The sequence below is a fragment of the Coturnix japonica genome, chromosome 3 (genome assembly GCF_001577835.2).
Source record: "Coturnix japonica isolate 7356 chromosome 3, Coturnix japonica 2.1, whole genome shotgun sequence".
Classification (NCBI taxonomy): domain Eukaryota; kingdom Metazoa; phylum Chordata; class Aves; order Galliformes; family Phasianidae; genus Coturnix; species Coturnix japonica.
The window spans coordinates 46744495-46766300 of record NC_029518.1 but is presented as its reverse complement, the minus strand read 5'-3'; the positions used below and the strand labels follow the sequence as shown (position 1 = coordinate 46766300).

At 42.1% G+C, this 21806-nt stretch overlaps 1 protein-coding gene across 1 annotated transcript in view; it reads right to left on the bottom strand.

Moving 5' to 3' along the window:
• The window catches only part of SNX9 (sorting nexin 9), a 53634-nt gene extending 49106 nt beyond the window's left edge, over window positions 1-4528 (bottom strand). Inside the window, exons 1-2 of the mRNA XM_015858337.2 lie at window positions 4513-4528; window positions 1954-2049 (exon numbers count right to left, since the gene is read on the bottom strand). The gene's annotated coding sequence lies outside the window, so the exon portion shown is untranslated. The remainder of the gene's footprint in view (window positions 1-1953; window positions 2050-4512) is intronic.
• Window positions 4529-21806: the final 17278 nt, after the last annotated feature.

The following is a 21806-nucleotide window of genomic DNA, read 5'->3' as shown; positions in this document are numbered from 1 at the left end:
CGCGGTGTCGACCACGCGGGCAACCCTGCTCCGGCCACTGAAAAGCTCACAGAACTCTTTCGTTATCTGTTTGGTGTCGTTATCCCTCGGTTCCCTCTACACAAAGATTCTAAACAGCGAGGAGACGAATATCCCCTCTGCCGGGCTCATTCTGCTGCTTTCACAGAGGCGTGTGTTTCAACACTGGTGCTGCCGGGCCTTGATGCACGGCAGCAGGGATGCAGCCTCAAGAATCCACAGAATCACAGAATCACAGAATGACCCGGGTTGGAAGGGACCTCAAGGATCATGTAGTTCCAACCCCCCTGCCTGGCAGGGCCACCGAACATACACATTTACTAGATCAGGTTGCCCAGGGCCCCATCCAACCTGGTCTTGAACACCTCCAAGGACGGGGCATCCACAACCTCCCTGGGCATCCAGCCAGGGGCTGTGCCATTGCTGTCAGACACTGTGCCAACATCTCACAAAGAATAAGACATCTTACTCAATTTCCAGCCTTGGGGAAGGTGTGATGGAGGACCACAACAAAGGCTGAGGAGGAAATCTGGTGGCAACAGTTATAGAGAGGTTCACAGACCACATGAAACCCACCTCTGCCATGTGCACCTGGTGTCTTATTGGGAGAAATCTGGCATTTTTGAAGCCAGAAAATGGAAACTTCTAGGTGAAAGAGTGGAACTTATTAATGACTGCTTGTATGCATCCCTTCTTCATTTAAGCTGTTGGGATAGAGATTCTAGACAGAAGTGCCATCTAAAGTTTGCCACAGTTTAAAGGTGGCATAGCTGTGTCCACAGTGCTAGCAAGGAAAAAGGGCCTGGGACTGATTTCTGATTGCAGTAAATCACTTGTGTCCACCCTGCTTAGGATTACTTTGGCTACCAGGACAAAAAATTTTTCTGGTCAGCAGACTGTTGGAGTGGTTTAAAAGTGTATTAGCCAGATGGCTAATGGTCAAGCAGTGTGCAGGTATAGGTATTCCCTGCCTGTTTTTCTATGTGATTTATACTAAACTTGGAGCTTTCATATCAGCTGGAGTCTGTCATTCTTCACCTGTGGTCAGGACAATGGCCAGAAGAGCTTCATTTACAGCTGCTGACCAGTGTGGTTTAACAGAGCACTGCTCGGCCACCTGGGGAGTAAGGAACAAAGCCACCATTTGTTCAGCCTCTCTATATGCCCACAATCTCCAGTTTACAGTTTTTCACTGTGAACTAATCATAAAAATAACTCTTGCCTGACAGGTCTGAGGGATGAAGGAAATGCTATTATTATTTTGCTGTATTCTTTCCAATATTGTTAACAATTAATTGCCATTGACTCTTGCCTTAACAAAGACGTTCTCAGGAATCACAGTGGATTACAAATAAATGCATCCCTTCCTACTGCAAGCCTTATTGTTGCTTAATGCAAGGGGCCAAATAACAATGATTTGCCAATAGCAGTCACCTAGTATTTCCAGTTGGTAGCAGAAAACTCTGCTACCAAGCTGAGTCCTTATGGATGAAGACTGGAGGTCTGCTTAGCTCTAGACATGCAAAAGTCTTAGTGGCATTTCTGTAGGCTGGAAAAAGAGGGCTCTGCATGGAGCTTATCAGCTTTGAAACACAATTGGCTCATTATCCACTTTGTAACAAAGCCCCAAGGTTGTCTTTAATAGTTAAATATCTCAACCTCAGAGAAACAAAAAGCGTCAACAACAGAATAAAATCTTTTACCAAGCACATGTTCCTTTTTTTTGTTTGTTTGTTTTTTAATATTTTCTCTGTAGATTTCAGCTAAGTATGTATGTTTGCCATTAACCTGCCTGTATCAATTTCCAAGAACCACTGCTGCTACAGAGTTCATTGAGAAGTGATCTGTTGCAGACCCTAATCAAGTGAAAAGCTTCCACTAATAGCACTGTCCAATTTTTTTAATTCAAGATGGACTCTGGGAAAGGATATTTACCAGTAAACGCTGTTCTCTGCTGGGCAAGGCCTGACTGTAGTTTCACCATCAACTGAAGTCAGTGTCCTTGTATGGGCTGTGCTGACTTAAGCAAGCCTGGAGGGGAACGATAAATTAAAAAGAGTGTTATTTAGATAACCTTCATGCAGAAGATAGAGAAAGAACAATGACTTGCATGTCTCTAAGCTGCCGTCCTCAGGCGTGCCTTGAGTTGGTGCACCTTGGATTTCTCCCTGCTCGCAGGTTGTGCCCTTAACACTACCCAGACAATGCATGGAAATGTATCAATCTTTTGGAGTCACCCGTCTTTCCTGGGTCATTGCTGCATTGTTGGCTTCGCAATAAAGACACTACCATTTTTCAGTGTTCATTTTATGGAACGATTTAATTACCTTTCATCAGCTAAGCGACATCAACTTTGCAAATGGAACAGCAGCATGTCAAGCACATAAATGTCAGAATGTCAGTAAGAGGCACACTGAGAGCATGCTGTCCAAGGTCTTCATTTGCAAAGGTATTTCATGAAGTGAGAAGTAATTTTTCTTCTTTCCCCACTGATGTGAACAAGGTTAGTTCCATGCTACGTGCCGTTAGCTACGGATTGAAAACCAATTATAACTACTAATTGATCCTGAAAACCTAGCATTGATTAGGGGTTAATTAATTACAAAGATATTTCATACTTCTCCTGCTCTTTTTTAATCATCACGTGTAACTTTCTCACCTGATACACTTCTTGTTTAAATAAAAAGGGGTACAGATTTCCAATTTCTGAAGCCTTAAAATGAAGTGTTTAAGCAACGGCTTAACTTGCAGATAAGACATAGCAGTAGGGTATTCTTTATCATTGGAAGCCATGCATGCGTGGTTACACGTACCTCCCCGAGAGGTTCTTTAGGTATTGTGTGTCCTCCCAGCTGACCAGAGTTTCTGTTAAGCAGAAGTTAATACAATTTCTCTGACATTTGCCAGATAGCAATATGAATTAAATACTGCTTTGTCCTATTTCCTCTGTCCTCCCCTCTCCAAAACTGGACAGAAAATAATAGCAGTTGCTTTATACATGAAACCTAAGGTTAGCTGCACAGAACAGGAGAACAGCTGGCAACTGTATGCATAGCTCTGTACAATGTGCCATCATCTGCAAACTGTACATGAAAAATACATCTATTGAAACATTCCAAGGAAAAATGTTATTATTTTCCTTTATATTACAGTCTGAGTCTTTGACTAAAAAGGCCCCAAACTCATTTAGCCACAACTCTGTGGCTGATCCTTCTAAACAGTACTCTGCACCTGGGGCTGGAAGGTCACTATGGAACTAGCAGATCTTGAAATACCATAGGATGTTGGGGTAAGACCTCCCCAGCACAAAAAGCTGCTGTAGAAAAACGTACCCAGAATTGCACCAACATTCCTTTCAGTTTTTCATTCTCAGAATTCGTCCCTGAATAAGCAGTTCTGAGAAAAACTGTACTTTGTACATTTGCTTTGGACTTCAGGGTTTTGTATCCTTCGAGCTGGCAATGAAGCACCGCTATTATCTGAACTCTGGCATACTATGTTGTTATTTTTCTCCTAAATCCTGATTTGACATAGTTATATTTGTAATAAATACGCAGCTAAAACTGGCTTTGTGTTGCGTATGAATTTTTTACACTGGGGGAAAGTGCTGTGCTAAGCTCAAATTCTGTGCTCTGAAGGGGTGGGGCTTTTTTAACACGTTTTTGTAAAAGTCAACAGTTTTAAACCATGCCGGTGCTGGACTTCCTGGATTCCATTTTCTCTTTCAAAAGGCCATGAAAGGAACGGGTGACAGCTGAAGAGGGGGAAAAAGATACATTGGAAAATAACTAAATAAATAAAATTCAAAGGGTGGGAAACAAAATGCTGCTGGACACCTAGAAAGCAATTTTTGTTTCATTTTTCGTAAAGCTGGTTACATAGAATATGCTCTGAAATAAATGATATGAAACAAAACAGGCTTTTTTGTTCAAGGAATGGGACAGATAACCTGAAACACCTGACACAAGGATCATTCTGATTTTTTGCATTCCTTTTAGGCCTGTATGTAGATTGTTAGCGTACCATGTATATATAAATATATACCACTGTATACTCGTGCATTTTATACACTTCTGTTGGCCTGCATTTGGATATTTCTTAATATTTTCTATTCATTTGGGTCTCAACACAATGACTGCTATGCTCGACAGGTTTTGAACTCAGTTTTCTTGAGAACTTGAATATGATTTAGTAAAGGGAATATTCAAAAAGTACAAGTACACTATATCCAAATACGCTGTTTTCTGACTTGAGCAAGTGAGGCACTATCAGCACTATTGATTCTCATTGCTGCTGGCTCTATGAGGAGTGCTGAATGCCTGTGGCTCATTTCCATTTTCTCCTGCCATAGAGAATCATGGAGTTGCTCTTTGCTCTTCAGCTGACTGCACACACGTGATAAGATCCTTTAAAAAGCCAAGGATAGAACCCAAAATTTCTTCTGACATACAGTCTACTTCTCTGGAGATATTCAAGACCCGCCTGGACACCTACCTGTGCGATCTGGTGTAGGGAGCCTGCTTTGGCAGGTGGGTTGGAATCGATGATCTCTGGAGGTCCCTTCCAACCCCTGTGGTTCTGTGATTCTGTTAGTTCTTCAATTCATAATCCAGACCAGACAAACTCAAAGAGGAATAAAGAAAAAAGTAGTCGTTTTTTCATTATTGTGTAACTAGATGTACTCCTTTTACATAGTTTTTCCTATCTCGAAAAATGGACTTGGAGTCCTGAGGTTCCTTTTTACCATAATTTTTGTGCATTAAAGTCATAGCCAATAAAGGCTGTGCTATCCTAGTAAGGAGATAATGCTGTATAACTGAAGAAAAAAGCAAAGCCTCTGGCAAGATGATCATCTACAAAGCAGGCTTTGTAGTCTGCATACCTTGCATTGCTACTGAGGAATTATGCAACTGTGGGCCGGTCAGAAAATTTTAAGTATCTAAGAAATTGTTTATAATCACTGCCTCAGATCTGGATTAAAAAAGAAAAGAAAAAGATGTATAAGCAAAAAAGAATATTTCACTTTGGACAGCTCATTAGGAAGAGCATTAAACGTATAGCCGGCAGTTCCAAGACACCTTACAGGAATAAGTTTTAAAATTCTTTTGACAGCCCATCCACTATTACTACCAAGTCTACGCAAGCATTTCATTCATTAGCAGTGCTAAAATAAAAATGATACCCTTGGGATGTAAGCATTTCATATCTTCATTCACACCAGCTGAACAGTTCTTTTCACTGAATTATCAATAGGATCCTTAGGGGTGGTTTTATTTCCCCTGTAAGGGCAGCTGTCCAAAAAGCTGCAGAAATTTCCAGGAAATCTGACTTTCACACAGAGGTTAAAGAAAGCAGACAGAGAGAAACTCTGCAGCTTCCTTTCCAAAGGGCAGAGTTTCTAATTGTGGGAGGACGACAGGTAGTAAAATGTAAAATGTAATTCAATGGGGAGCAAGAATTGCATTCTGTGAACTGAGACTTCCCCTTTAAGTTTGCAGAATATCCTTGTCCAAAGTTTCTGAACTTGAGAGGGATGTAACAGATGCAGCGCTCAGTCATGTGCCTTGTTTGTGGTTAGCCACACAAAGCCTTTCATTTTTTGGTTTTTTTTTTTTGGGTTCTGAGCTCTGCTCCTTTTTGTTGTTTGGAAGCAGAAAGAGTGAACACAGCTGGTCTTGACGTGAGCAATAGTTAGTGAAGATGTAAAAGAGCCCTGTGTCGTCCAACTGGCAGACAAACCTTAATTACCTCACAGCAATATGATTACCTGTGGGATGTCCCCAGACCTGGGGACAAAGAGAACCTGCTGTATCACAGAATACTTTTCCTAATTTGCTTGAGCCCACCTGTGCTTTTTGTCCACCGCTTCACAGTTTGGTCCGTCTGCAGTGATGGGTTTGTCCAAAAGGGGCTCTTTATCATGAGCTTGCTGCCTTTTGCCAGTCATTGCTACATCAGTCCAAGACTTAAAATACTGCCTGTACAGACAATGGTGTAGAAGAGTTAAATTGAAATGATACTCTTCTAAAGTCATCATAACAAATGAAAGAGGAAATGGGACCGGAATTTGACATTCAAAAGAACCAAAAACACACACGCACACACAAAAATGAAGCCTGGATCGCAGCAATGAGGCACAAGACCTGCTAATATTTGCAGTTTTGGTTTGCGAATCTTCTGTTTCCAGTCTTTGTTTCCCAGCATAAGCTGCACATTCACCCTTTCCCCCCCCCCACCCCAGTTTGAACAGATACTTGCAAGCAGTATGATTGCAAGCTCTCTGCCTGGCTGTGCCCCTTCCAAACCTAAACGTATCACTACACCATACTTCTTTTTGCTCTTCTCAAGGCATGTTGGGGACTTCAGGCTGAAGAAATTTATTTGCTCATTTCATTTTCAGATAGCAGGAGTTTTCTCCATAATACTGCTTTAGTAGTTGAGTTGGTCGCATGTTGCTGTGCGTGACAGTCAAGCCCTAGGTACCAACACTACCCCAAGTTGGTGCTCCAGCTGCAACACTGACCAAAATCAGGGCTCTCCCTCATCCTAGTACCTCTGGATTTCCAGTCTGTCGAGCTGCTTTATCCAGCATGTAGAAGCCCACCCACATCCTCACCTTCCAGGCCACCTCTGCCACTGCTGACCCTGTGCCTGCAGTCCCCAGCGGTTCCTGCTGAGCTGCGGCTCTGGCCCAACTGGCAGCAACCATCTGGGGATTTTTTTAAGGCTGCAGCTGCTCAGAAGCATCCTTGTACAAAAGCAGCTGTAATGGCAGGCTGCTCCTCAAGGTCAGATGATTTATAGGATTGAACTTTCCAGACTCTTTGTCGTGTGATCTGGGAAAGGATGATGAACAGGCAGAGAGGAACTTCAGCTGAAGGGCTGTTCCCCTGGGATTCAGAGCTGCTCCCTATGTGTGATAGGCAGATGTGCTTCCTTCCTGCAGACGCCTGCTCCCTTAGCTTCCTTGGCAGCAGGCCTCCTTCAGGTATCCTCATGAACAAACAGATTTAGCTTCAAAAATAACTGACCTTGCATATTTGCTGTCCTTAAGAGTTGTCTTCTGGAACATGAATAGCAATAGGCAGTTCAGGGTAATCTTATAGCATCTATTATTTTCCCTCCCTTCTTAGCGCCATCCAGGTTTTGCAGTAAGCTGATTGTTGGGAAAGCTGAACTAGCAGATTCTTCTGTGGGCTTTCAGTGAGCCATCCAAGTGAGGAGGGGAGATGCAGTCATGTTTTAAAGCAGCAGTAGACTAAGGGCTGTGTGATGACACTTTGTGCTGGCACAGTGACAGCCCGAGCCAGCACAGTGCTGGGGCCTGGCAGCATGCTACTACTGCTGCACTTTGCTCCCCGAGGCTTGTTCTCATCTGGCTGTGGCAGCAATGCACTGGGAGGTGCCCTAATGTATTAAGGGGCTGAAGATCATCTAAAAACAAAAGTCGAAAGTGATGTGCCTTTTCTGCATGTTGATGCCAGTTTTGTGCCCCTGTACCACAATTTGGCCACTCTTAATACAAATCTTCCATAGGAAGTTTCCTCCACTAATAAATGAAGTTGTGCGCTCACATGCTAAATGGTTTCCTGTTCAGCTAAATGCAATCTGCCTACCAGAAATTCCTCTAGATAATGCTAATTAATACAGACTTATTCAGTATTTTCCTCCATTGCTATTGGTATTTGGGAAGCCATACTGCTTATTTTCAACACTTCCTTTCTTTCACCAGGCAGACGGCTGTTCTTTGCAGTTGCACAAAACTAATTCTTCTCAAAGGAGACCTATTTTCGAGCCCTTCAAATGTGGAAATTCAGGTATATATACATACATATTCCATTTATTTTGTCTTTATTGGCTCTGAATTTTATCAGATATCTGCTTTGTTTTGGAGATTCTGATATTTGGAGCTTCTATTTCACCACATACATCATCTTACCCACCACCTCATTTGTAGAAGAACACATTCCTTGCCTTTAAATGTCAGTCCTTCATTGCTCAATTGCCCCTCTCTGTACTGCTCCCAGCTTTCTCAAGTGCTCATGGAACAACATGAGTAGAATCAACAGGCAGATAATTCCACCCCTGAGTTATCTAAGGTTATAATAGTCACTGCTTGCTCACCACTGTATTCCTCATGCACCTGATTTTCTTGTATCTTAAATTCAGCTTCCCTCTCTCTGGCTACTTAGGCCAGTTCTTGTTTGGCTGAAGTCTGAGTCAGGGCAAAATCTTAGCAGAAAAGAAGGAACCAGATTTCCTGTAGTGCAGTAGAGAGGAAATAAGTAAGATTTGTCTAGCCCGTAACTTTCTGTGTAGCTTGAGAGAACTTAAATGGGTGTTTATTCTACCGTTCTGATAGGGCAATTAAATTTGAAACTGGTGTATATAAACATGCAGCATCCTTTTGGACTGTGTGGGGAAGCTGGATTCGGTACATGAAAAACTTCAGACTTACAGTTCAACTAATACAGCCAACATGAAGGAAGCAAGGAAATGATTTAGAATTTCCCAGGACTAAGGCTGATATCGGACCGGTGCTGTGTAGGCCCTATGTTTGGAACAGTGCTTTGGGTACCTGCATTGGAGCACTGATCTGCAGTCACTTCCGAACGTGCAATGTAAGGCCCAAATCACTCAGATGTGACTGCAGTTATGCAGTTCCTGGCTTTAGGATTTTGACAATGGATCTGTGGCTTTTTAAATGAAAGCACTGGGTTTTTGGTTTTTTTTTTGAATGAATGGCATTTTGATCTCTTTTACATCTGCTTTCTGTGAAACGCACACGCTCAGATTCTCTAATTAGAAAAATAGTTTGCATCTGGTAACTTACTGAAGAGGAAACATTCTCTTCAGAGGAAAATTCCTACCCTCTATTCTTCAATTATTCAGAGGTTTTGCAAATATGTAGTTCATAAAAATTGTTCTCTCTGTTCTGTTTGAAGGTCTGGAATTTCACTGTTTTTTTTCCTGCTTTCACCTCCTTCCTACTTTGCAGCATCAAACTGCTATATTCCATTTGGACTTTTCCAAAGGGGGGGTAAACAGGTGTCCTACTAAGCACCATAAGCTAAAAAGATTTAAAAAAAAGAAAATCATCAGGACAAATGGTTGCTACGTTTCCAAACCAATTCCAAACTGCTCTTTGAATTGCTGCGTATTTGTTTGTATTCCATATCTATGGAATACAGCTCCACAGATAACAGTACATTTGACAAAGCCTTCAAAAAAGGCTTTAAAATTATTTTGTAACATGTCCTCCTTTGTAGTAATTCCAAGGCATCCTTTTGTAATAGGACAGGAACACCGTTGTGTTAAATCACAAAGGAATTCTAATAATCGCCACATTTCGATTTCAAAGCTTGGATAAACTAACACATGAAATTTCTTCAAATAGCCTTTCCGCCTTGTTTTATTTCTTCTTGTTTTGGTGAACCGAGCGTTGAGACTTGCGTAATTGAGCTGAGAAGAGCTGAAAAGGTGCTGCACAATTTGTTTTAACTAAGCTGGTTTTCTTAAATTTGCAGAGCTGGTTGTTAGAAGATTATTTTCTTTTTGGAGAAGCTTAAAATTAAGTACTGACACTAAACTCCGCTAAACAAACCGCAGTCTCTCTGACACTGATGTGGAAATTTGGGAAGAAGGCTTTTCTGCTTGTAAGGTCTTGGAGACTTCTCAGCTTCCAATCCATTATGAGCCGAATAGTCACATCTTAGGTTAAATCTTGAATCTGGGAGAGCTGCTTCTGGATTTACATTTTCAGGAGCTGTTCAGCTGACAGAAACAGAGATGAAACTTAATATGCATTTACTTTGCCATAGGGGAGAGGACTATACTAGAGCAAGAAAGGAAAACACTGTATGCTCTCTACAAAAATAAACAAGGAAATAACATGGACTAGAAAAATGAAAAGGATGTCGTATTTCAGTAACAAGCAGGCAGTGTGTATTTTGGGTAACAAGAGGATACGTTGCAGCCTAATGGAAAAGGAAGAAAGTATTGATTTTTTACTATAAAATTTGGTATTTTTGTCTTCATTAAACAATGTGCTTTTAGTCCCATAGTGTAGCGTTTCCTTTTACATATACTCCAAGCAGGACAGGATGGGGGATGAGACTGCAGAAGACAGGGAGAAAAGCTGCAGAGAGGAAAGAGGGAAGCAGCTAATTATAGTCTGAGGAAACCACCTGGAATAGTCTCGGTCCTTTGGGAGAGACTGAGAAGCAAGGTAACTGTCAGGATGGGTTTAAAGCAGAGCAGTCCCAGCAGACGAAGAGCACGTGTCTGGATGAGAAAAGGAGGTCACATCTAAAAGCAAGCCAGCTAGGGAAGAGACAAAGACTGATTGTAATCTCTGAGATATGGTAAACCTGTTTTAAGCCAGCGTGTATGATTAATGTGTTTGGGAGTGGGGGTGTTAAGAGCACATTAGCTCACATCTTTTTAAACACAATCTGTTTTCCTAAACTGGGCAGAGAAATAAATGGCTTTCTGTTGTTTTGAGACCGGTGTTTTATTTTCCTGTTTGTTGCTGTTGTAGCTTGTTTCTTCTTTTCTTTCCAGGGGGAAAATAACAAATAAAAATAAATACCCTATCATGAAGATGAGAAACTGATTGAAATCCAATCAGAATACATCCATCTCTTTGGTAACATATTCCAAGGAAAAATAATTAACAAGCTTTAAAAACGTGGAAGCAAAGCTTCATTTAAGGGACAAGCTCTGCAGGAGGGTAGATGAGAAAGAAGTCACTTGGCCTTGATGCAGAATTTTTCACATCTGAGAGGAAGTCTCTTGTTTTGGGCTTTGGAGAGAGCTCTCCCGGGGCTACAGGACATCACAACACAAAGACAAGGAATGTAACAACCTCATGCTGCCAGTCCGCTACCCTTCCACAGTAGCTTTCTCTCATGCTGATAGGTGTTATAGCTTACTCCACTCAGGCAGGAGGTTAGAGAACAGTTTCCTGATAGCTAAAACAAGTGCAGAGGTATGCAGGAGATTTTGCAACCTCTGCTAAGGTTGGTGTTCACATGCTCGCGTCAGTGTTGTAATTACTCATCAACATGAGTAAGGATAATACTGCCCAGCCCAGATGCTTGGTACACAGAGTAATATGGAACCTATGTGGAAAAGCCAGCAGCCTTTTCTCTGTGACATTAGTGGGTTTTTTGGGTGGAGGAGATGGTCCTACATACCAGGTTTTGCTATCCAGCCGCCAGAGCAGGACCTTTCACTGCAGGTGTCAGTGGACCAGAATGCCTGGATTGAACATACAGCTTAGCCCACCCCAGGCTATTTTCCCTGTCTTCAAGTGCAAAGGAAGGATTTTTACTAGTTTACAGCAGTAATTTCTTAAGGAGGCTTTTAAAACTCAGCCTTGTTTTTGTTCTATGAGAGACTAAAACAAAGCAATATTATTTGTGAGATAAATGCTAATTGTTCATTAGGAAAACCCTCTGCCAAACTGCAAATACTTTTAGCTTTGCCTGAGCTGATGGAATGTGTATGTTGGGATTTACCAAACCAGGGAGAGTTTCTGACTGCAGAAAATCTCTTTATGCTTATGTAACTGGTCAAGGCAAAACAAAATTTCATTTTCTCAAGCTTCAGGAAATTGCACACTGCTTCTTTGCATTTTCTTTTATGTCTCATGGCTGCTTAGGAAATATATAGGGGTAAATTCTGTATTTTCTGACTTTTCATAGTTCCTGTAACAGTGAGCAGCAACGGAGGTTTGTAAAGCTTTAACACAGTTTCCCCTCGTTGTCCTTCAAAACTTCTGTCTCTTCAGGAGCTTCTGTCAACAGTGAAGCTAAGGAAATTCACAAGAGCTGAACCCTCCTTCACAGCAATGAACCTACCAGGCACTGTCTGCCATCACAATTACTGAATTCCGTAGCAAAGGGATGTGTTCAAAGAGCACACTCATGCTTTGCTGCTCTGAAGACACCTAAATAAATCAAGTTTTAGCAGGAATCAAAGAATCAGTCAGGGAGCAATTCCTCTGCCTGCTTTCTGTAGGGATGCCTGTTCTTCCAGGGCTCAGGAGCACTGTTGATGTACCAGCTGTTCTGTGCTAGCTTGGCTCTGTTTATTTGCTTTTTCAACAACATATTTTTGAAGGTTCTTAAAATATTATGAGGTAACCTATTCTATAGATTGGCGTGGAGAATTAAAGAGTACAAAGATACATGGATATGCACGCTTACTGTGTGGCTACAAGCTTGTATTCACTTTGAAAACGCTGGAGCATGTTACAATTTCTTAGCATTTTGTCCGAATGTTACAGTTTTAATAATTCTGTGATCGCCATTTTGTGATCACACACAGACAACCAAACCTATCCCGAATGCCACTCCAATGATTTAATGGTCCTGCAACAAATCTAATCTTGATCGTAGGCCTTCAAAACCAAACACATATGTCTCACCATTAGTGCTTTAGGAATGGCAAAGAAATTAAAATCCCTTGGCTGTTCTTACCCAGTCACTGCTGCCTTTACAACCTGGTTACATTCCAGTTTGAATTACTTTTCTATTGAAGGTAGCATATGTAATTATCATTTGCTAACAACACCTATCTAGTCTGAGACATGTAATAGATCTGCATTCTCAAGCCCTGACGAATGGTTCTTTAATTACAGCCACAATTAAATCCTAGCTGTGTCCTTTGACCCGCTGCCTTTCTGCTTTAGGAATGCCCCAGATTTATGCCTGTTGTCGAGGTCACTTCCATTCCAGCCAACGTGTTCCCTGAAGGCTCACACCCAGAAAAACACTTGGTGATTCACCACTGCAGCTTGAAAAGGCTGAATTACCCGCTCAGTGATTCCAGAAGTCATGAGTGTGCTGCTGTTTCATCACGTGCTTTGCTCTGAATTGTAGGCAACTTCCTTTTCTCAGTTGTTTAACTCTGACGGGCCAGCTGTCATTTAATTGATTCTCCATTACTTGTTGTTTATGCATCCTCTAGAGGTACTTTGCTCTGGGTGCATCACATGTTTTGTTGTGGGGCGTGTGTATTTTAATGACTTGCTGGCCAAATTCCTTCATGGGGTGAATCATACTGCTCTGCCAGATCTTTCCTCCACCACTCTCAGGCAATACGAACTATTAACCCTAGTCATTAATGACAACAACATGATAAGAAAGCCAGAAGGAGCCTCAAAAGCACAGTGGAAGAACCTACCTCTGAGGGGCAACTATGCAGGTCCTGTGACTCTTGGGTTTTTGGCACTGATCTCTCTATGGAACGCATCAGCTGTTCCTTGTCCCTTGTAGCCTCTTGCTGAAGACTGTGACCCTCGGAGACCCCATAAGGATTATCTATGTGAAATATTTGACTGCTCCCAGCACAGCATCAACTCTCTAAATAAACACAAAGTTAGATTTTCAGATGAGCTCAGCCTTTATGTAGCCACTAAACAAAAGCTTTCAAAATAGTTTTGCACGCAGTGCACAGGAATCTTAGAAAAGCCACTCCTTGACAGCTGCTGTCAGGTTCTTTGGAGGAAGCAAGAGTTACCATTATACACAATAGAAAACTATATAATTTAGATTTAAATTAGATTGATATCAGGAGGAATAGATTTAACAGTTTCTTAGAAAAGAGTCAACATTTTCCTTCTAAAAAGCAACTAGCAAGGTCACACAACCCTACGGTCACACAACCCTACAGTCTCTAACAAATCTCAGATGTCACCCTGATGACTTCCATACCTTTAATCAACCCTCGCTGCTGTATCCACATGCATCTGTTTCAAGCTGTCTTTATGCATAATTACAAACTAATTTTGAAAGAGATTTTCAATGAGTTTCACAATTACAACCCGTGCATATGTTAGTATCATAGAAACACTCTGACTAGCAAATTACATAATTAGATCCAAACAGGAGCAACATTCAGGATGTTTGATAAGGTATTTCTTGTTCACGGGTCAGTACAGGAAATTCAGTGTCAGACACATCCTGAGAAGATGGATAGTATCCTGTGATTTAGAGACCTCTATTCTATTAAAATAAAGCATTTCCCTTTCCTACCCTTCTCTACTTGTCATAACTATATTGCTTGCCTAGGGAAAAAGGAATTATGGAATTATTTTTTGAACAATATCACGTTAAACTTAAGTTAATTTCCTTGTCTGCCTTGGGGTAAATCTGCCGGCGGGATCAGGACCTAACTGTTATCACACGTTGCTGGAGAGATGCTTAAACATACTAAGGAGACAGTAAGTACAGATGGATATGGTCTGAGGCAACTTCTTCATTTTATATAGTTTATTTTGCCATTCTCTAAAACAGCCAAGGACATTCCTTTGTACTTTCTGTGATGGACTGCCTCACTGTTTCCTCCTAAAGCACTGGGCAGAAGTGAGGACTGTTGAACTGAAGTGGTTCCTATTCTTTCATTAGGGGAGCTGCAAAATCACGTTGGATCCAGCAGCAAATTCCCTTTGCGGTCCCACTAATGCTTTTAACGTAAATTATTAAAACCCAGACATGGGCATTAATATATAACATTGGATACAGCTTTGATTTGCTGTTCTCTTCTGCTCTGTATCCTGAGCTGCTCACAGGAGATTGAATTTCCTGAAAACCAGTTCCTAAATCAAAAACTTTTATCTTTATTACCACAATATATCATGGCTAGAAAGAGCACTGACCTCTTTCACAATTCAGAGAATCCTCTGTCAGGCCACCTGTCCAAATCTCAGCAGATCAAAATAGTTTAAGCTGCTTGGCTTTCTGAAGATGTGCCATCAAGATCGCACCTTGTGTTATTTGTGAAAGAAGCATCACATTTTTTTCCTGAAACAATTCTTGCTAGGCCGGTGTCACTCATTCAAGCCCAAAAGCTTGGCTGTAATTCATATGTTTATCTTCAGAAGCAGATCATAATAAATTATTGATATGTTAAGTAACTGGGGCATACACCTTAAGAGCCAGATTTCCTTTTCAACTGAAGAAGCTGGTATGCATTTTGATTAGCAGTGTAACACTAAGCAGCACACACAGACTGGCAGATGGCACACAGATACTGAAGATACCAAAACAAGGCTATCCTAAGCCTAAAGAAGAACTGTACCCTAAGTAAGGGAAACACCTCAGCTCTTTTCAGAATTGCACGTCCAAGCTAACATGAATTTATCTGAATTAAGGTATAGCAATGAACATATATTTTTCTGAATGAAATGACCTTCCCTTGACTTTCTGTCTTCCAGCTGTACTCTCAGACTTCTTCAGCTTGTATCCTGCACATACAACGTTTTGGAGAATCATTTTCCTGTGATTAAGTAGAGCGCAGATTACAGTCCAAGTGCTACAGACAGAACTATACAAGGTCTGAAAACAATCAGCGGTACAGAAGTCCAGCTGGAAAGGGGAGACAGAGTCGCAGGGAAAACAGCTGCACTTGATCTTGAGATGGACGGTCAGGAGGGATAGGAATTTCCAGCTTGGACACCAAAAAAATGTTGGATAGAAGTTTCATCACATGTTGTCTGAGCACTGCAGTCCTTTTAAATAGATCCTGAAAACATCAGTATACCAGATAATAGATATCGATAGAACCACATGGAAGATAAAACCAGTTTCCTGTTTATTTGTTGTTTTGTGCGTGCGCTTAATCAGAATGTTTGATGTTCTGTTTGGTTTAGATATTCAGTAACTGATGTTTTTAATCAGATTTATGAGCTGGATCTGACTTACTTAAGACCAGTCTTTTCCATTTCCCTCACATTACTCACTTTTGGGAAAGAGCAGCTATACGGGGCTGCTGACCATTTGTTTCGGGGTCATCCTTTACTGACATCGTGTCTGTTTAGACAGAGGCTTTTTGACACAAATATTGCGTAAGGCACAAATACAGCACAGCACCCTCCGTGACTGTGAGCTCAGGGACAGACAGGACTGGATGCTGCTGCTTAACAAAACCAGGAAACAGGCAGAAGTGTTTTGAAAAAAAAAAAAAAAAAAGGCAGAGGATAAAGAAATAGCATTTTAGTTGCCTCCTATGGCCAGGGCCAAGAATGCAAACAACCCAACAACTCCTCATCTGTTCAGTTAATACTGCAACACATTTTCTTCTTGTCCTCGTGAGTCCCTCAGGCCTCAATCCCCTCAAAGAGCCCAGAGGACTGGCACAGCTCACTCCCCACTGCTTCTGCAGGTGCAAACAAGCCCTCTCTCTTTCTCCCCTGGCACGAGCCCTCCGGTGGTCCCTGCAAGGTCGTCACAGTGCTATGAGCCCTGGGCAGGCCTCCTCGGCCCACTGCACCGGCTGTGGGACCGTTCTGCTCCACGCAGCTGCAGAGCAGGAGAGAAGCTGGCTCTGTAATTAACTGCAGGAACATCCATGGAACTTGTTCTCTGTGCACCAATCGCAGACAGATGAGGTTGTGTTCACTCGCACACAAGCAGCATTTATTCAGCCCTCGGCACACTGTACCTCTTATAGGCACCCGTCTCACAGCTTCCCGTCTCTTCAAGCAGGAGGGAAAACAGCCTCAGAAGCCAAAGGCTCCTGGGTTTCACCTTGACTTTCAGCACTGACTCATAATTTGGCCTTACTTAGTCACATCACCTCTCTGCTTTTAGTTCCCTCATGGAGAAAAGCACACAAAGCTGTATTTGACTCGGCAATATGAGCTCTTCCAAAGGAAATAAATTGGAGACTTCTGTGCCGAACAGCAGCAACTCTCCCCACAGGACAGCATCCACAGCAGAGGTGGAGCAAAGTGCAGAGTCAGGCTGTGACCTGCGATAAACCATTACAAATCTCGAACCTCTGGAAATTATTTTCCTGACATCAATAGCACAGCTCTGCAGGGCTGGCATTAAGTAGAATGAAGCTGTGGTGCAACCCTGCCAGCTCAGAAGCGTGGCCAGTTGCCTGCTCAGTTCTGGGAGGAGAGGGCAGCAGAAAGGCCAGCAGGTAGGACAGCAGGCCCACCTTTGCCAGGCCCACGAGCCGTTTGAAGCAAGGGAAGTTCTCTGCCTCAGAAAATATCCCCAGAAAAGGGCTGTGTGGATACCTGTGGTCACACCAAGAAATCAACAGCATGAGAGACAGAAGTTGTATCTAAGTGCCCAAACCAAAACAGAGTGAAGATGTGGATCAGTGTGTGGTGAAGATTTCCTCCCTGCAAAGTCTTGTGATAAAATTTAGGTTTTCTAATCTTCGACAAAGAGTTTTTGAAGGGAACTACACCAGTTGAATAGGTTGGTTTGTGATGGAGGTAATACCCCACACGTATATAACACATCCATATAGAAGTAGAACAACATGGTATTACTACTGTAACAACTATAAACAAACAGTTATTTTCCTTTCTAGTTTTTTAAATTCAGATATGGCGATGTTTCACCCTCAGTCACAAAAAAAAAACAACAAACAAAACCAAAAAAAAACAAGGCTAGAGGTTGTCATTTATCATTTGGCAGCAGGAGCTGAAGCTTAGCAGAGCAACTCAATAGCTTTTGACAAAAGCATGAAAGCTGGCAGCATAAGAACCTGCCAACACAGGCCCTTGCCAATATTAACAGATAGAGAGATGGGAAAATATTTCAAAGCACCAGCAAAGGAACTTAAATGCTCTTTAACTGAGGGGTGCTTTTCTACATCTATTCAGCCTGGATGAAGATAGGACAGGGAACCAAGCAGTTCTGGCCAACGCAGCCGTCATGTGCAGAGCTTGAGTGCTTGCCAGCACACTGGCTGGCTGAGTCCTTTGTAATTCCTATCATTTTCATAGGGACAAAATAACAAAGTGCCCAGCAAGGGTGGAAATCAGGATGAAGTCTGACACGTGTGTCCCATCCTTGCAGGGCATCATTTATAGGCAGGTTTAATTACATGCTTTCACCCACAAGACAGAGAGCTGTGCTGGGGGTTTGCTCTGGGGGTGCAAGTGCAGTGGGGCTGGGCCAGGAATACAAGATCTAACTCCATTTTTCATCTCTAGGAGAGGTCAGAAGAAACATCAGCCCAATAAGTAGCACATTAGCTTTAAAAGTCCTTCCTCAACTCCCTGCTCCAACACTGCCCTAAGTCTAATGCTTCACAGGAACTCTGCAGAGGAATTTTAGCACCTCCCACAAAGTAACATCCCCACGGCAACAACTAAATACCCCAAAGCAACTGCAGCTCTGAGAACTGAAATGGGGAGGCAGCTCCTATAGAGAAGCAGAGTGTCCTCTGTGAGGTCTCAGAAGCTTTTCAGCTCCTGACCCAGCCTCAGAACATGCTGCAGTCTGTGGGCAGAGAACATTTTCCCTTCAGTTTCCCCCAGGACTTTTTTTTTGCAGAAGAAATAATTTGCTCTTAGGTAGCATTTCAGATCTCACATTTTGGTGAAGAAAAGCCAAAGCATGCTGATTAAAAGTCTCATTAAAAGATTTTTGTGATGACTAATATGTCACATGGAGAGAGAACTCGCTTTCTGCTTTAGAAGTATGGCTTGGGACAAGCTGTTCTTCACAGAGCCTATACTGCAGGGAAATGATTTAATTAATACTGTGTCCACAGTAATTGGCTATATGCATTAAATCACATGAATTTCACGTGACAAATCCTGCTATATGCTGCCCCATGAATACATATACCAAGTAGAGGAATCATTATGTGAAAAAGCCTGCAATCTGGAATATGAAAGCCTCATGCGGAAAGACATTCTGCCTCACAGTGGGTTTGCAATCTGTTAGGGCTCAGGCTGGCACTGACGCAGTAGTTACTCAACTGAATTTAACATTTGGGAAGGCAATAATGCACATGGTCAGACTGAAGCAGGAGAGGACGGAAACAAGTTTGGCAGAAAGCAAAACACCAGGTATAAAGATAAAAACAGGGTATAAGTTTGGTTCTGCCTTGCTAATCTAAGGTTCTGTCTGGCAAACACATCCTGAAGAGAAGGGTACATACACCAACTGCACCTTGGGAAGGTACAATATATGGCATGACCAAACAATTCTTATCTACACTTTATCACCTAAGTGAGATGAAATCCAAAAGACTGTAAGATAAGAAAGCATGGCTTTCTCTACTGCCTTCTGTAAGAACCTAGATAAGTTTTGGAACGATCACTAAAACATAAATGACACCACAAACACACCTTACTGAGCATGGCAAAGTGATAAGGAGAAGGTCACCATTCAATCTTGTTAAAGGAAAGCTATTTCAGAGCATGGGCCTTTTGGACGCTTGGCTTTGGGAAAAGCTTTTGCACAGACATTTGGATCAAACCTCAAACTACCTAAGTTGTGCAGTAGGGGCACAATACAGTGCTGTCAATGCAGTATATAATCTAAAACAAGTTGTGCTGAGAGTATGCTGGGGGTACTCATCCCTTCTGCTTTTATTCGTTCTGACAGAACTATTTGGTTGACTGGACTAGGGGTGGAATTAGTCCGGTTGATTTCATATTTCAGGTCCAACTCCAAAGCCTGGGAGTTTGTATGGGTTTTGCCTGAGGCAAATCTCAAGAACAAAGATTGACAGCTGAAAAAAAACAGTTTTTTCAAGGACTTACCTGAATGCCAAAGAAAGCTGATTCTGGAGACAGCTCAGCGGGTCCTGGGCTGTGCTTGAGAAGGGGAAGAGCTGAGGAACCTGTGCGTGGTCTGCAGGCACTGCTCGTATCTCTGCAAATAATCAAATCACACAGAAGCCTAAAGCCAATGGTGGAGCTAGTGCCATAAACCATCTCTGGACCATCAATGCACCTGTTTGCTTTTCCTCAGAAAACAACAGGAAAAACAAAACAAAACAGAAGTCAGATTTGATACGGAGATCAAGGGACGTGTAATGAGTAATTGGACAGGGAAGCCTACTACCACCTCCATCACAGATGCGAAGATCTTGGCAGAAAGTGAAAACATCAGATGATAAAACAAGAGAAGGCTTTTATTACAAACCATCATCCTGGATGTTACGGAACGGCTGGAAAGAATCAAGCTTCACATCTTAGGCTTCTTCTTCCCAGCAGAGCACATTTCTTCATTGCTTGTGGCAGGATATCATGCATTTTGCCCCCAGCCATTGCAAACCAGTGTCACTGATCTAAACAGATCAATGACCTGATAATCACTGCAGTTCTCTTCTTGTAATTTGTAATTCAGCCAACTCCTGAAACTTGTTCTGATTTCCTATTTTATTAATTGCAGAGAGACAGCTCAGACTGATTACAAGTATCCTTATTACTTTAATAAGCAAATAAAGAAATTAACCAGTTCCGGGAACCTCCTCATGTGAAACCAGACCTGATTGAGTTAGTCTAAGTGATATATTAGGACTCTACAGATGCCACCACTCCTGCTCTCAGGGAGGTTAAATCAGAGGAAATAAATATGTAAATTAAGTTTATTTTGAGCAGAACTGATCTACTAGCTGTTGCTTAGGGGAAGAAAACTATGCTTTCCATCAAAACTCTACTGAACAACTCTTGCACGCATACTAGTGAAAGATAAATAAAAGCTTTTTTGTGAGTGCTTAACTTAGAAAAGTTCTTTGCTCCTTCTCGTCCTTTTTGCTTGAAGAGAAAACAGATATGTATATTTTAGTAAGCCAATTTGGGAACAGCCAATGTTTCAAAATGAAATAAAATTTACTGAGCTGTCAACATCTTTTCTCGTTGGTGTGGGCACTGGGAGAATGGCTGCAAGCCAAGCAGCTACAGCTGGTCCTCATTCCCTCTGTCTATTGCAGGCATCTATTGCTGTCATTCAGTTTCTTTTCATAACCAATTCACTTAAGGGAAAACAAAACAATAAAAAAAAAAAAGCCCCACCTTCTCCACAAAAGAGCAGAGATGAAACTGAAAGTGGCAACCTGGAAAAATCAGCATTTGGGTTTCAATATGTGTAATGATAGATGGAAAAAAAACGAATGTACAACTTGACAGTCTTACCCTGAAAAGTGTTGCAGTTTTAGCCGACAAGAAGATATCTGAATCATCTTGAAATGTGGTTTGCAATGACAGATGATGATGTGCAAAAATAAGACTATTTTAAGGATATAGACCTACGTATTATGCAGAAACATGGATCACATAACCTACTGGTCTGCGCACTCTTGGGGGGTCAGGGAAAAGATCTAGAAGGCTAATAACAAGGGCAGCTCCAGCACAGGCACACATTCAGCTCTGGATAACTCTGAAGTGGTTTTGGGAATGCTCATGGTTACCGATAGATAAAGCCTTGCACACCACACTGAAGAGTCAGGTCTAGACTAAGTGTAGTGGAAAAAAAATGGAAGTACATTTGCCTTTCTTCCCTTTCCTATCTGGTAAGGACAGCCCTAGCACTAGGACAACAGCACTTTATCACTGCTTCTCAGGTCCCTCAGCACTCAAGTTTGCCAAACAGCAGTGAGTGTGCCAACAATGAGATACACTCAGGCCACAGCCCAGATACGGAAAGCCAGAATATTCCCTCTTCTCTTCCAACTCTATGTGCTACTTAAAAAGGACTGGCCTGGACTTTGGCTCACTCAGTAGGTGCTTCGAACTACCCCGACAATGCTGCAAGGCTCTAAGGCTAGGGTCAGCGCAAGGTTTCTACACTGGAAAGCAGATTTCCAATAACACCGTCACCGTGTGGTATCTGCACTGTGTTCCCCTTGGATGAGGACACCTGGATCCTTGTGCTTGTCCAATTCTTTTCTCTCCATGAGAACTGTTCCAAGATCTGGATGGTGGTGACAACATTCCTCATAAAGCTATATGCCTCTTATGTTGTGGAGAGGCAGCTGGGAGACAGAGATGTGATTCAGCATTTCAACATCTTGGCATG